The sequence below is a fragment of the Neophocaena asiaeorientalis genome, unplaced genomic scaffold, assembly GCF_003031525.2.
Source record: "Neophocaena asiaeorientalis asiaeorientalis breed wild unplaced genomic scaffold, Neophocaena_asiaeorientalis_V1.1 scaffold376, whole genome shotgun sequence".
NCBI classification, from domain to species: domain Eukaryota; kingdom Metazoa; phylum Chordata; class Mammalia; order Artiodactyla; family Phocoenidae; genus Neophocaena; species Neophocaena asiaeorientalis.
In genome coordinates, this window is record NW_020174368.1 from 631505 (window position 1) to 645340 (window position 13836).

Sequence of the window (13836 nt, forward strand, 5' to 3'; positions counted from 1 at the left end):
AATTCTGTAACTATGTACGGTGACAGATTTAACTAGACTTACTGTGGTGATCATTTCACAATATATCAAATATCGAATTACGTTGTACATCTGAAACAAATATAATGTTGTAGGTCAATTATACTTCAATTTTAAAAATTAATGCTTAACCCATGGAGGTGAAGATATTTATTTTCATCTAGAAGTTTTATGTTTTCTCTTTTGCATGAAGATCTATGATCTATCTGAGACAAATTTTTGTTATGATATACAATAGGGGTTGAGAATCATTTTTCCCTCATATAAATATCATTTTTTTCCCACACAACTTGTTGGAATTCCCCATTGAATTATCTTGGAGCTTTTGTCAAAAATCAATTAACTATATATGTGTGGGTCTATTTATGGACTGTAATATGATCCATTGATCTATTAATCTATCCGTATGCCAATACCACACTGAATTGATGGCTGTAATTTTATAGTGAGTCTCAAAATCAGGTAATGTAAGTCTCCCGGATTTGTTCCTTTTGTTTTCAAAATTGCTAACTATTCTATATTCTATTCACATCTATGTACATTTTTAAATTTTGGCAATTTCTATTTTTTTAAAACCTGCTGGTATTTTGATTGGGATTGCATTTCATCTGTGGATCAATTTGGGGAAAACTGACGTCTTAACAACACTGAGTCTTTCAACCCATTAACTTGGCATATTCATCCAACCATTTACTGAGGACTTAACATTTCTCTCAATAATGTTTTGTAGATTTTGGCATAGAGGTCTTGTGTAAGATTTACTCCTAGACGTTTTATTTTTTTATGCTACTATAAAATGACATTAAAATTTTTTTTTAATTTTTAATTGTTTTTTTGCTAGTATGTACAAGTGGTTGCTGTATGGTGACCTTGCATAGAGTGATATTGTTAAATTATTTATTAATTTTAATAGTTTTGTGATTGATTCTTTTGAATTATTTATTTTTATACAATTATGTACTCTGTAAATAATGCTAGTTTTATTTCTTCCTTTCCAATCTTTGTACCTCCTTTATGCTAAGCTCACTGTACTGGCCCGGGCCTCCAGTATAATATTGAATGGTAATGGTGAAAGTGGACATTTTTGTCTTTTTGCTGAACTCAGGGGGGGAGCGTGTAATATTTTGCTATCAAGTATAATGTATGCTGTAGAACATTTCCTTTTATTTGCAGTTTGCTGAGATTTGTTTTTTAAATAAAGAACGGATGTTGAATTTTGTCAAATTTTTTTCTACATCTATTGAGAGGATTTATAAGATTTTTCTCCCCTATTCTATTCGTATAGTGAAACATTGATTGATTTTTGAACATTAAATCAAACTTACATTCCTGGCATATAGCCTTTATGTATTATCTTTTTTTGTATATTGATGGATTTAATTTATTAAATTTTCTTTAGGTTTTTTTCCCTCTATGCTTATAAGTAAGATTGGTCTGTGATTTTCATTTCTTGAAATGTCATTCTCAGATGTTGGTATCACCTGATGAAAGTAATGCTGGTTTTATAAAATGAGTTGGGAATTATTCATTGTTTTTCTTCTTTTTCCTGGAAGAGTTTGTATAAGATTAGTATTATTTCTTCCAAAAATATCTGGAAGAATTAGAATATCTTGAAGCTATTAAAATATCTGGAAGCTATTAGAGCCTGGAGTTTTCCATATAGGAATGTTTTAAATTAGAAATCCAAATTATTTCATAGATACGGGAAGATTCTACTTATCTTTGTTTTAATTTTAGGGAATTGTGCTTTTCAAGAACTTGTTCATTTCATCCAAATTGTTAACTTTATTGGCATAAAGATGTATACTTAAAACCAAATATATCAGTACTTACTAGTAATTATAAATAAATACTGAATGAAAGACAAAGATTTTCAACATTTATGAAAAACTTTAAAAACCAATTAAATGCTGTTTCTAAAAGACAAACTTTACATATAAGGATTGAAAGGGAAAAAAAGCTCTATTTGCTTTACGTACTAAACACTTCTGGCCACACAATGTATGGGTTTTACCCCACACTGACCAATTCTCCAACAGCAGCTTCATGTCCTAAAATTCAATTCAATTCTGACTCTATGTACCTAGAGTTAGCATCAGATGCCATAGATTAAGGACTCAGTTCCATGGGACTGCCCCCACTTCAGATGCCAATCACAAGTAGTCCCCAGGTTACCCACACTTCCGTCCAAATTGTCTACAAATTGGGGGTTCCCACGACACCCTCCTCAGGTTCAATAATTTGCTATAATGGCTCATAGAATTCAGGGAAATACTTATATGTGCCAGTGTATTATATAGTATAAAGGATATGATAAAGGATACAGTTGAACAGTCAGACAAGCAGGTACACAGAGTGAGTGCAGGAGCTTCTGTTCCCATGGAGTTGGGATGTGCCACCCTCCCAGCACATGGATGTATTCATCAACCCCAGAAACTCTCCAAACCTCATACTTCAGGGATTTTTATTGAGGCTTCACCACATAGGCATTATTAACTCAATCTCCAGCCTCTCTCCCCTCCCATGAGGATGGGTGTTGGGGCTGAAAGTTCCAAGGTTCTAAGCATGGTTTGGTCTTTCTGGTGACCAGTCCCCATCTAGGAGTCCAACAAGAGTCATATTATTAAAACAAAACATTCCTATTACCCAGGAAATTCCAAGGGATTTAGGAGGTCTGTGTTAGGGTCTGGAGTAAAAGATCAAATATTAGAATAAGAGATGCTCCTAGCACTCTTATGACTCAGAAGATTACAAGGGTTTTAGGAGCAATGTGTCAGAAACCAGGGGCAGAGATATATGCATAAACATATATATATTCATACACATATACAGGTACATATACCCATATACATATTCATACACATATACAGGTACATATGCACATATTCATACACACATACAGGTACATATACACATATACATATTCATACACATATACATGTACATATGCACATATTCATACACACATACAGGTACATATACACATATACATATTCATACACATACACATATACAGGTACATATACACATTACGTATTCATACACATATACATGTACATATACACATATACATACTCATATACATACAGATATATATACACATATATCTATACATACACATATTCATACACATATACAGGTACATATACACTTATATATATATTTATTATTTCACAAGGATATAGAAAGGTTGAAAGAAAAAAGGTGGAAAAAGATACACTATATAAACCAAAGACTAGTGTGGGTATCTTAATTTCAGACAAAAAAAGACCGTCAAAAAGTATTACTACATATAGAGTGCCGAAAAGATTAATAAAATTAAGCTCTCTACTTAGACTAATGCAGTAAAAAAGAGAAAACATAAATTTTCATTATGACAAAAGGGTCAGTTGAACAGAAAAATTCTAAATTGTATGAACTTAGTAACAGCTTTAAGATATGTAAAGCAAAATTTGACAGACTAAAAGGAGAAATAAATAAATACAAAATCATAACCAAAAATTTTAACATAACTCAGTAACTGATAGAGCAAGTAGACAAAAAAACCATTAAGGAAATAGAAGCTTGAAATATGGTTAGGCAACTTTACCGAATTGAAAACTGCAACAAACAACTTCAGAACATACTCTTTTCAAGTACATATGAAACATTTACTAAATACTACCACATATTGGGCATTAAAGTAGAGAGATGATATTATAGATCTAATAGACATTAAAAGAAAATGAGTGTGTTATGAACAATTTTATGCCAATAAATATGACAATTTAGAAGACTTTTTTAAAAACGGAGTAATATGGCCAGACTTTCATTTCAGAAAGATTGCTCTGGCTGCAGTGTGGAAAATGGGCTAGATTGGCAGCAAGACCAGAGGCAGTGAGGACATTAGAAGCCTATTGCAATAATCTAGGCAGCGACAATAATGACCTAGATAAGGAAGCAGTGGTAGGGAGACTGAGAAGGGATCCAGTGAAAGAGCAAGTAAGAAAGGGAAGCCGAGGGTCAGTGATTATGTGACACTGCAAAACATTGATTCAAAAAATATTTATTGAGTGCCTACTAGATGCCAGGCACTGTTTGCAATAGTCAGCCAGACAGATATGGTCCCTGCCTTAGTGATGTAGCTTACCTATGACTGGTATCAGAGCTGGAAGTTGTACCTACGTGTCTTAACTCCAGATCCAAGCCTAGTACGCTTTCCACCAGATACAACAGCCCAGACGTTCCCTCTGTCATATGATTCACTTTGTCTGTTACATCTGAGGCCAGTATGACTATCCTTGCGTCTGCCTTCTTGAGCCATCACAATGGCCAGGTTCTTCCAGGCAGCTTATTGATTTAAAAACTTTATAAGAATAGACTGAACCCCCATAAATTTTCTTGGTTTGGCTCAAAGTTACATTCTCTAGGAGATGGCTATTCCAAAAATCAATACGCTTTCCTTTTAAAATGGAGCCCGGCTCTTTGTCATAGTGGCATTTGCAATCTCCTGGGCGTTAGCACCTACTTCCTGGGATAGGGCCAGCCTAGGTTTGGTGAAAATAGCTTCCTCCGGCCACTTCAATCACCTTTGTCAAAAGCAAAGGATGTGGGGAGCCTGGCACCCTGAATTCATCTGGTTTGATTTTAGCTCCTCTTCTAACTATAGAACTGTAGAACACTGGAGCTGGAAGAAATTGCAGAAAACATTTAATCCAACCCACACATTTTAGAGAGCAAGAAATCAAGGCTCACAGAAGTAGAATGACTTGAAAAGTCCCACAGCCACTTTTATATGAACCCAGGACTAGAATCCTTGTCTTTCCAGTGCTTTTTCCTCTAATACCACACATCTGTGCCATAGCATTGAGTCAGGGATCTATTCTTACTTGCTTTATATTTTGGAAAAATAAAACTTTAGTTTTTGCTCCAAAGGACCGTTTCTAATTCAAATCCCCTTCTGTATTCACGTCCTGTGTTGGCTCTTCCCCATTGTGTCTGGCTGAAGAGAGGCTAGAACCTGTGCCAGGCAAAGGAGAAGCAGGTACTAGTTCAGGTGATTTCAAGGACCCAGGGAAAAGCCTTCTTCTTCTCACCTGCTTTAGGTATCTAAAATTTCTAAAAGATAAAACTTTTCATTATACAAGGAGAGCTAAGGCCCATGGTGCAAATATCCCAGGAACGAAAACACAACGGCTTCAGCTGACACTGAATCACAAATAACTGACATTGGATCCCTTCCTGAAGCACTTTTTTATAGTCAGAATGAAATACGGTGCAAGAGGGCACTAGGATCCTTCAAAAGGATGGAGAGAAGTTCACTGTACTAGAAGAAAGGAATAGAAGGGGTGTGTATGCGTGTGTGTGTGTGTGTGTCTGTGTGTGTGTGTGTACGTGCATGCAGGTATTATAAGGGTGGAACTAGGAGCTTTCAAAGACAGATTTGTCTACAATGACAACTCTATATATCACACCTTGGCCCTGTCTTGACCCTATCTGTCAGTCTGAGGTGCCTGCATCCTCATCCTGGACCTGCACGTCTAAACACTTCCATCCCAGGAGCCAGCAGCAAGGAACGTGGGGAGCAGAATGGCTTCAAGCCAGTGAGCACCTAGGCAGCTGTGCACCACAGATGAATCCCCGGACTAACAGCAACTAAGCCTTGTGATTCGTTCTTTGTTTATAGGAGTTGTCATGAAAATTCTCTGTGCAAGAATTTTTAGTGTGAGACAGTACATACTAGCACTCTGTATGATGCTGTAAAGGTGGATATATGTCATCATACATTTATCCAAACCCACAAATGGGCACCACCAAGAGTGAGCCGTAATATAAACTATGGACTCTGGGTGACTACGATGTGTCAGGGTAGGTTCGTCACTTGCTACAAATGGACCACTCTGGTGGAGGATGTTGTTAATGGAGGAGGCTGTACATGTGGGGGAAATCTCCGTACCTTCCACCCAACTTTGCTGTAAACCTAAAACAGTTCTGAAAGATAAAGTCTATTAAAAAAGAATTCTCAGTTCATGGTTGCCTGGTGGGTTGGCTGGGAATTCCTGCAGGTGGTACAAAGCAGAGGTAGCAGGTGGAGTGAATGAGGCTCAGATGCGAACCATGGGCTCTACCATCTCTGCCTCTCACTGTGTGGCCTTGACCTCTGTTTCCTCGATTGTAAAATGAGGAAGATGGGCTTGGGGATCCACAGCTGCATTCTGATTTTATGGTCTTCATTAAAGATACTTTTCCAGGTTCTGTCTTCTTGAAAGAACTGTGCCTTGAAATAAAGGGATAACTAGGCACACAGAAAAGACCCCACTTTCTCAATGGAGGTCCTCAGGGCTCCATCAGGTTTTGTTGGCCAGGTCCAGAAGTATTGCCATTGATCCAGCTAAGGTTTTGTCTTCATCCAAGGGGGCCTCTGTGCTCTGGGTTCTACTCAGAGTAGGTGCTGGGGCTGCTCATGGGGGGGGACAGAATCTCTTCTGCACGTCCCACAGCAAGCTGGCCTCTCACCCAGAAGGATCACGGTCTTCCTGGGAGGAGCTTCAGCCACGAGCCCAAGCCCAGGAACCTGAGAGTGGGGTTGGTTTGTTGACATTCAGGCCAGAAGGTCATTTCTCCTCGGGCCTGTTTGGTTCTTCTTCCTCCCTTCCCTTCCCAGGATGCCACCGTTGGGCCAGCAGGAACTTCAGAGATGTGCTTATCTTTCTCTTGAAGTCCCTGGCAGACACTGAGCCTACCCAAAGCAGAATGTTATTTTTAACATCAGCCGGCAGTTCCCGAGTCTCTCACCCTGGGACTCGTGCTTGCTCTCCAGCCCCTCGTCAGGGCCTCGGTGTCTTCAAGCGAGCAGTAAACTCCAGCCCTGACGCCTGCTGGGTTGGGGCCTCACAACCACATTTCTCGACTCCCTTTAAATTCAGATAAGCGTTTGCGGGGCGCACCTACCACGCCTGTTTGGTAGCAGCAGGAGTTAAAGAACTCTGGCAGCTTCTAAGCCTTTAATCAGTGAAAGCATTTGATGGAATCAAGCAAGTTTTCAAGGTTTCGCTCCTGTTTATCTAGCAAAACACCAAACCCCAGCCCTCGATTCAGGACTGCAGGCAGGCCTGGATGTCTGTACCCTGACTTGCTGCCTGTTGCCTTGCTGCAGGGACAAGCCCATCCATTTAGCGCTCCTTGTAATTGGAGGAGTAACTTATTTCCCTTGGTCTCTTTCCATTCCACCCACCATCCACATCTTTCTTTTCCTTCGAAGTGTTTTCATACCTTCTTCTCCTCTTCGGAGTTCAGCAACCTTCCCCCGACTCTTTCTGCACTGCCCAAAGCACACACCTGTGGGCTGGTCCTGGGATATATGAGATGAGTGATAGAGATTCAAGGAGTTCAGGTCAGACCAGCGTATTACAAGCCCCCACCCTCCCCCCCAAACACAGTGCTTCCATCCTTCTGGGTTAACCCTGGAAATGGCCTTGGCAGGGTGGGTACTAGGCCAGTGACTGAGTCTTTAGATGAAGGGCTGCCCAGGTTCTTTGCTCTCCCCTCTGAGAGAATTTCCCACAGAAGCAGGGAACCAGGTTGAGGATAGGCTACACAATTTTTCCTGGGTCTTTTCCGGAAATCTGTTGGTGGCTAGTTGTTGGAAAGGATCTAATTACATGGAAAAAAGCAGTTGCATCCAGAGTTGGGGGCAGTGGTTTGCCATGTACATAAAAATGAGAAGAGCAATTCCATGGCAAGGAAGCATTGCCCTTCCAGGGAGCTGGCTACGCCCCAGAGTTCTTCCAGTGCCTGCTGTGTGCTGGGCAGCAAGATGGGGCCTGGGCCTTGCTGAGAGTGCTAGGCCCTTGGTGGTCCAGCCCTGAGCATTCAATGACTCAGTGGAGAAGGGGCCCAGGGTTTCCATTTGATCACTTTCTTCCCTAGTCTTTTCTGCGTCATGGGAAAGACAAAGCCTATGGCAAAAAGTTCAGGAGATGAAAATCCATTCAGAAAGGAGCCCATAGGGTGTGTGTGAGTGTGTGTGTGTGTGTGTGTGTGTGTGTGTGTGTTGTGTGTATGTGTGCCTGTTGGGGAATACTTGTAACATTGATGGCTTTTATTTCAGGACAATGGAATGTAGCAAAAATGCTCTCTTCATGCTAATAAACGGACACACCCATGAATGCTCACTCTATATACATTCCCTGCAAAGGAAATGTTCTTCTTTCTGCTGTGTGTCCATCCAGTGGGGTCTTCCAGCATGCTAATTCAATATCTTAATTGTTTTAAGATCCAGGAAAAGGCTCAGATATACCCTCGGGAGCACGAGAGGATGCAGAGGAACTGGCAGCAGCTTCCTCCCCTCCATGTCTGCTCCCTCAAAGGCCTCCAAGGAGCCATGAAAGAGAAGAGCATGAGGCAGTCTGGGGAGCCGAGGGCTGGATGCAGAGTTCATCCTGGGGTCAGGGTCGCCAAGCTAAGTAGCTGAAGCTCTGCCTGGAAGGAGAGGCTGAGTCAAAAGCTGAGGGTCAAGGTGAGAGGGTGGTGGGGAGAGGGACAGCTGTGGCTGGTTTACTCCTCAGGAGAAAGTCCTGCAGGCGGGGCATATCTTCAGAAATGGTCCTCTGCATAACCGTCATCCACTCTCCGCTTCTACATGGCATTCTGAATCTCCCCTCCCGCCTCTGCCAGACTGCAGCAAAATGGCTGTCAGGAAATCAATCATTTCCAACCTAGTGCAAATTTAAGCCAATGTATTCTCTCTCCCAGGGTCATTTGCATTGTAAGCCTTAGCCCTGATTGCTAAATAAAAGCCTTTTCTCCTTATAAAGGACGGTCACACATCAACCCACTGATAGGAGAGAAATTTTAGGGGCAGGAGACCTTATGGACTTTGGAACTTTAGTTCCTTCCAGCTCCAGTCCTGCTCTGGAGAACAGGAGGCTGCTTCCAAGGTTTGACCTTCCAAGTTGGAAACCTCTCCTCCACTTGCCTTCAGTAGTACCTGAAATTCTCACTATTTGTCTCTTAAGCTTAAAGCATTTCCCTGCAAAGCCAAGTTTGCTCAACTGTTGTCTAGGATGGGGGCAATACAGTGACTGCACAAGGGACAATCATATTCATTTCCACATCATGGTGACATCTCAGACCTGGACATAACACAGAACAGTTCATTTTGATGTCCAGAAGAGGAAAGAAGCATGATGTGGTAGAAAGAGGCCTAAATTTAAAGTCAGGAGACCTGAGTCTATTAATAGCTACGTGGTCTTAAACAGCTTATGTTTTATATCCTCATCTGAAAAATGAAATGCAAGCTGTTTTTCATGGGATGGTTGTGAGGGTCAAAAGAGGGAGTTCATGTGAAAGAACTTTTAAAGTTGTGAGTCCTATAAAAATGTAAGTTTTTGTGATATTTGTATTAGTGAGACATAACTCCGTCCTTTTGCTGATGGGTCCCTCCAAGGCACTGGGCCTGCAATTCAGGTTCCTGCCACTAGAGGGACAGTGTTGTCTATTATTAGCCTGCAGAAACCAAGCATTGTACTTAGGCACTTCATGCCTATGTACCACAGCAGTTACCTGGAGATGTCTGTGCATGCTGGGACCCCGGGCTTGGATAACAGCCCCTTGACAATAAATGTGAACTTTATTTGCTTTACATCAGGACCTGGAACTAAGTCTGTACTTCTTTTTAGATGCTTCTAGTCCCTGAAAGTAGTAAAGGAGCCCAAGAGTAACTGTCTTTAATAAATCAAGTCATGGACACTGCCTGATATTATTTTGATAAACTGAGTTGCCTCACAGCCTGAAAATGAGGGTACTGGTTCTATCTTGCTCTTGGTTTCACAAAGCCAGACTTTTCCATCTTAGGTGAGCATGTAATAAGTGAGACTTTCTTTAAGCTTTATTGAGGGGATCCCAAATGGTCCAGTCTGTGGTGGTTAGTCCCAAAATGTACCATCACAGGTCACTTCATCCTGTACTAGGCAACATTTGCATCTCATTTAGACAATTGTTAATGTGGTACAGGCTGTAAGCCCTGAAACCCATCTCTCAGGGAATTTGGCTTTAACAGTAGAACATGAAGAACAGCTTTCCAGCCAATCAGTTGGATGCAGAGCTCATAAAACTTGAGGGTGGCCAGAATTACAAGGTCAGAGCCCAACACAGAGATACATGCAGGAGACATTCCAGCTTCTCCTTCCTCCAGCTGTGCACTAGCCAGGGGACTAGACAACTCAGTGATTTTTTCACCCCATTCTCCGTGTTCCTTCTTTACTTTGTCTCTATGCTATACTGTCTCCAGAGAGTTGGGGGTGAGGCTGTCAGTTTTCCCATAGTATCATTCCTGCCTGAGTGCTGGAGACTGAAGCACTGGGCTCCTGAACCCTGAGCAAAAGCTTAACTCATGTTAGAGCGGCAACCAATGTTAATTTTCTAAAAGATGTCCCATGGGTCAGGAGCTACATGGAAACCTGGGATGTGTAGGGCTGAGCCACTAAGCTAGAACACTCCACCTTGCTCCTACATTTCTAATTCATGTCAGTAGAGCAGAGGTAGAGACCGTTTTCAGAGAGGAGGAGGAGGAGGAGGAGTGCTTTGCCCCCAGTACTTTTTGGAACAGAGAAGACCCAACACCTGTCTGTATTTGGCTCCAGGCTGTGTGTTACTTCTTAATGGAACTCCTCAAGTCTCTCTCTATAAACTTCCAGGGGGGGAAGCGTCATCATGTCAATAGCTTGAAATTGGCCATGATCAGGTATTTATACCACAGAAATTGGCAAGCACGACAAACCAGCGTCCTTTTTTGTCCCAGATGGCTGGTTATTAAACATTTTCCAGCACACTCCTGCACAAGGCCATCAGGCAAGGTGCAGCAGATAACACTAGCTGTCTGTCCATACTTATTCTTAAATAAGCTCTGCCCTTAAAACACAACCACTGCGGCGCCCGGGGCACGGGCATGGCGGGCTGGTGGCGGGCGCTCCTGTGCACCACCCGGCGCTACCCTTGGCCCACGAACTTGCTGCTCTACGCCGCGCTCTTCTCAGCTGGCGACGCGCTGCAGCAGCGGCCGCAGGGTGGCCCTGCCGACCGGCGGCACACACAGCGCGTGGCCACCGTGGCCGTGGCCTTCCATGCGAACTTCAACTACGTGCGGCTGCGCCTGATGGAGCATGCGCACCGTCCTGGCCAAAGAGCTGTGCGACCAGGCGCTCGGCGGGCCGGTGTACGTCTCTGCCTTCTACTTCGGTATGAGTATTCTCCAGCAAAAGGTTGACATATTTTTGGACCTGAGACAGAAATTCTGGAATACATATAAGAGTGGTCTGATGTACTGGCCTTTTGTACAGGCAGCTGTTCTGTCTTGAGCTGGGCACAGTCCACACCTTTACCTATTTTGGCTCCAGGCCCATAAAATTGTATTTTCTTGTTGATAGTTATGACTTGTAGGCTTTGATGCCCCTGGCCCAACTTGCACATGCGCTCTGAAAACCATCTCGTCACACCTCTCCCCAGCTTCCCTGGTAGCAGAGTGGTTAAGAATCCACCTGCTAATGCAGGGGACACGGGTTCGAGCCCTGGTCCGGAAAGATCCCACATGCCGTGGAGCAGCTAAGCCCATGCGCCACAACTACTGAGCCTGCGCTATAGAGCCCATGAGTCACAACTACTGAGCCCACAAGCCACAACTACTGAAGCCCGTGCACCTAGAGCCCATGCTCCGCAACAAGAGAAGCCACCGCAATGAGAAGCCCGCACACTGCAACAAAGAGCAGCCCCCACTCGCCGCAACTAGAGAAGCCCCGCACACAGCAACCAAGAATCAACACAGCCAAAAATAAAATAAATTAAATAAATAAATTTTAAAAAGAATTGGGCGGAGGGAATTCCCTGCAGTCCAGTGGTTAGAACTCCATGCTTCCACTGCAGGGGCCCGGGGTTTGACCCCTGGTTAGGGAACAAAGATCCCGCAAGCCACGAGGCGTGGCCAAAACAAAAAAGGGGGAATTGGGTGGAATCGTGACAGTTGGGCCTTCTCCAAACCACTAAATTACCCTTTGTGATGGTTAATTTTATGTGTCCACTTGACTGGGCCACGGGGTGCCCAGATATTTGGTCAAACATTATTCTGGGTGTTTCTCTGAAGGTGTTTTTGGATGAGAGTAACATTTATATTGGTAGACTAAGTCAAGCAGATTGCCTTCCCTAATGTGGGTGGGCCTTGTCCAATCAGCTGAAGGCCTGAATAGAACGAAAACACTGCCCTCATCCCAAGTAATGTAATTCTTACTGCCTGACTGCCTTCAAACGGGGACATTGGCTTTTCTTCTACTGTTAGTCTCGAAACATTGGCTCTTCCTATGTCTTGAGCCTGTCGGCCTTCAGATGGGAGCTACACCATTGGCTCACCTGGTTCTCAGGCCTTCAGACTCAGACTGGAACTAAACCATTGCCCCTCCTGGGTCTCCAGCTTGCTGACTCACCCTGCAGATTTGGGACCTCTCTCCATAATCATGTGAGTCAATTCCTTATAATAAATGTCCCTCTCTCTATATATATACACAGCCCTTTGGTTCTGTTTTTTGGGAGAACCCTGAATATTTCCCCCTGTTTATGTAGGTTAATATTTCATAGTTTGTGGTTCATGCAGTGTGGTTGTCTGGGTGATGACCACCAGCTCACAGCTGTTACAGATTTACTCTGGACGCTAATTTCTGGGACCCCCTGAAATCATAAGATGTAGGTGGTCATCCATTCCTATGCCACAGCCTCCGTATAGAACCCGAAAATGGAAATTCAGCCAGGTAGCCAGATAATGGCCCAACAACAGAACTGACTACATTTTCACTCTAGGTTGACAGTGGATGGAATATGTATGTTGTGAGTTCTCTGAATGTTGGGGACCGAGAATTGATTCCGGTAAGACTGCAAGCCATTTTGGAGCTGACACTATCACAGTGTTTGATGATGCTTCCTAGTGAAGGACTCGGTCAACGTGATTGATACTCTACCTCAATACTGAGGTCCGATAGTTGGGCAGACACCTGCCATGTCTGAATATTGCCTTTCTGCTATTCATGATGAAGAACTATTTGTTCATTTTCTAACACTCATATCAGTGTCCTATCCCTCTGAGCCATGGAGCCAGAATACTCTTTTTATATTTTGGGCGGAAAGGGTTGTAAAAGCAAGACCAGTTGCTTCATTTCTAAGTTTAAATTTTATGTGTAAAATATGTATATTAAAATTTTAGGGTAATGTGATTTAATGTAAATGAAAAATAAATGAATTTTAGTAAAGTAAAAAAAAAAAAAAAGGAAAAAACGCAACCACTGTTTTGTTTATGGTGGCAACTTGCTCAGCCAAAAAACCACACATCGCAGCCTCCCTGCAGGCTACAGTCATAGGACCCAGTTCTGGCCAATGAGAAGGAACTAGAAACCTGCTGGGAAAGGTCTTGCTTCTTTACGTGGGCACCTCTCTTTCCTCCTTAATTTTTGCTGCTCCTTCATCCTACCTGGAATGATGACTGGAGGGGGTCTCTCTTATACCGTGGAGGGACACTTTCCAAAAATGGTCAAGCAGAGAGCCAAAAGGAGCTAGGACGTGAATGACACCACGGAGCTGGCAGCCCCCTGAACTGCCCACTTCCAGACTTCTTAGGTGAAAAGTATCCCTATTTGGTCAAACTCCTCAGTTGGTTCTCTTTACATGCAGCCCAGTGCAATCTCTTACTAAGAATGAAGACGTTCCTTGAGAAGTGATGTTTGCGTTGATTCCATGGGAAGAGGCAGGAACTAAATGTCAGTTAAATGGAGCATTTACTTTGTGCCAAGTAAGCAGGTTCGC

General features: G+C 42.9%; 1 pseudogene; it reads left to right on the top strand.

The window, feature by feature from the left end:
* Window positions 1-10945: 10945 nt before the first annotated feature.
* On the top strand, window positions 10946-11401 carry LOC112407056 (mpv17-like protein; annotated as a pseudogene).
* Window positions 11402-13836: the final 2435 nt, after the last annotated feature.